We start from the raw sequence: 2896 nt of genomic DNA, 5'->3' as shown, positions 1-2896 counted from the left end.
TCTTCTTCCTCATTTCAATACCCAATGTTACTATCACCTTCTTGGACTTGCAAATTACCTTAGAATTTAATCTAAGCAAGATTTTTTTTTTTTCAAAACCATGGCTGGCCGTGAGCAGTGGCAGCCATGGCTGAGCTCCTCTCCTTTCTCAATTTGAGTTACAATTTGCAAATGACATTGTATGGCAACATTAGTCATCAATTTGACTTATATATATGTTGTCCATCTAGAGGACACGTGTCCCTTCACCATGAATCATCAATTTCTTTTTTTTTAATTAAATCGGTGGGGCCCACTCCATTATATAATTGGCTAACTTAATTAACCTCAATTAATCACTAATCTCCACTTAATAATCTAATCATAGTTAATTAATCCCTAATCTCCAATAATATTTCTATACTAATTGAAATTTATAAACAACTCGTGCACTAATTAAAATTAAGAATTAAAAGTCCTTATTCCATATCCCAAAATAATCTCTTCCTTAACTTATGCCAATTAGCTTACAAATAATTCGACGTACAAAAATACGGGGTATAACATATCCTTAAGCTCGCAGTCGTTCACTCACTATACGACGACATGAATTTTCCAAGGTGTAACACTCTTCCCCCCTTTTTGGAACACTCGTCCTCGAATGTTAAACACTGGGGAATTCTACGAAAATTTCGATAGAGTTTCCCCTGTAATATGGCACTACCGTCCTGTCACAACAACCCATAATAACATTGCCTCATAGGGCTACAATACAATATCAATATATTTTTGGCCACACACGACCAAAAGCATGAAAAGTAAGCATACATACCTCATAATGTTGGTGTTTTATCTTGAATCTCTTCTGGGGGTTGGAATAAGTGCGGATACTTGAACTTCATACTCTCTTCTGCTTCCAAAGTCATTTCTTCCCAGTTGTTGTTTCGCCCAAGATTTGACTGAAGCTACTTCCTTATTTCGAAGTCTTCGTACTTGCTTGTCTAAGATGGCAATAGGCACTTCTTCATATGCTAGCTTTTCTGTCACTTGGACATCATCAATCGGAACAATCCTCGTAGGATCTCCAATACACTTACAGAGCATTGAGACATGAAGAACTGGGTGGACTGATTCAAGCTCTGAAGGTAAGTCCAACTCGTAGGCTACATGACCCACCTTGCGGATAATCTTATAAGGTCCAATGTATCGTGGACTTAACTTCCCTTTCTTGCCAAATTTCATCACCCCTTTCATTGGCGACACCTTAAAAAATACCCAATCATCAACCTGAAATTCCAAGTCTCGCCGGCGATTGTCCGCATAAGATTTTTGGCGACTTTGGGCTGTTAACAATCGATCTCGGATCACTTTGACTTTTTCTACTGCTTGCTTAACCAATTCAGGGCCTATTAACTGTACTTCTCCTATTTCAAACCATCCAATTGGCGACCTACACTTCCTTCCATATAAAGATTCATACGGAGCCAGTTGGATACTGGAATGGTAGCTATTATTATATGCGAACTCAATCATAGGTAAGTGATCATCCCAACTACCACCGAAATCTAGTATACATGCCCGTAGCATATCTTCCAAAGTCTGAATAGTACGTTCGGCTTGTCCATCAGTCTGCGGATGAAATGCCGTGCTAAGCTTCACTTGGGTACCTAGACCTTATTGAAAAAACTTACAGAACTTGGCTGTAAATTGCGCTCCTCTATCTGTGATAATAGATAGTGGAATACCATGGATTCACACAATTTCTTTGATATACAATCTTGCATAGTCTTTCGCTGAGTCTATGGTTCTGACTGGAAGAAAATGAGCTGCTTTTGTTAATTTGTCCACAATCACCCAAATAGAATCATACTTGCCTCAGAATGAGGTAGTCCCATAATAAAATCCATGTTGATAGCTTCCCCTTTCCAAGTACGGATTTCCATTGCTTGCAATAATCCTCCTGGTTTCTGATGTTCGATCTTCACTTGTTGGCAATTTGGACACTGAGCTACAAATTATGCTATGTCTCTTTTCATGCCGTCCCACCAATATATTAACTTGAGTTCATGATGCATTTTGGTTGCACCTGGGTGAATAGAATACCGAGAATAATGGGCTTCTTCTAGAATTCGACGGCGCAGCTCTGCAATATTTGGCACACATAGCCTGCCTCGATATCTAAGAATTCCATCCATAGAAGCTTCAAATGGGGACTTATCTTTTCCATGAGACGTGTCTCTGTAATGGCACAATTGAGGATCTTTATACTGACGCTCTTTCACTTCTATGTTCAGAGATGAAGCTGTGGGATCATTAATATCAATCCCTGCACTACCCGAATCAATTACACGCACTCCAAAATTCGCTAATTGATGGAGCTCATAAACTAATTCTTTCCTTTCCGGAGGAACTTCGCATAAACTGCCATTGATCGGCAGCTAAGCGCATCAGCCACTACATTTGCTTTTCCGGGGTGGTATAAAATATTTACATCATAATCTTTCAATAACTCTAACCACCGCTTCTGCCGCAGATTTAACTCCTTCTATTGGAAAATGTATTGAAGACTCTTGTGATCTGTATAAATATCGACATGCACTCCATACAAGAAATGTCTCCACATTTTTAATGCATGAATGACAGCAGCCAATTCGAGGTCATGAGTTGGATAGTTCTTTTCATGTTTCCACAGCTGTCTCGAAGCATAAGCAATGACTCTACCGTGCTGCATTAACACGTATCCTAACCCAACGCCGGAAGCATCACAGTACACCACATAACCATTTGACCCTTCTGGAAGTGTTAAGACCGGAGCTGAGTTTAATCTGTCCTTCAACTCTTGGAAACTGCGTTCACAAGCATCATTCCATTGAAATTCAACTGACTTCTGTGTTAGCTTCGTCAATGGAGCTGAAAT

Source organism: Lycium barbarum, chromosome 10, assembly GCF_019175385.1.
Source record: "Lycium barbarum isolate Lr01 chromosome 10, ASM1917538v2, whole genome shotgun sequence".
NCBI classification, from domain to species: Eukaryota; Viridiplantae; Streptophyta; class Magnoliopsida; order Solanales; family Solanaceae; genus Lycium; species Lycium barbarum.
The sequence above is the reverse complement of the archived record's forward strand: the minus strand, read 5'-3'. Positions refer to the sequence as shown.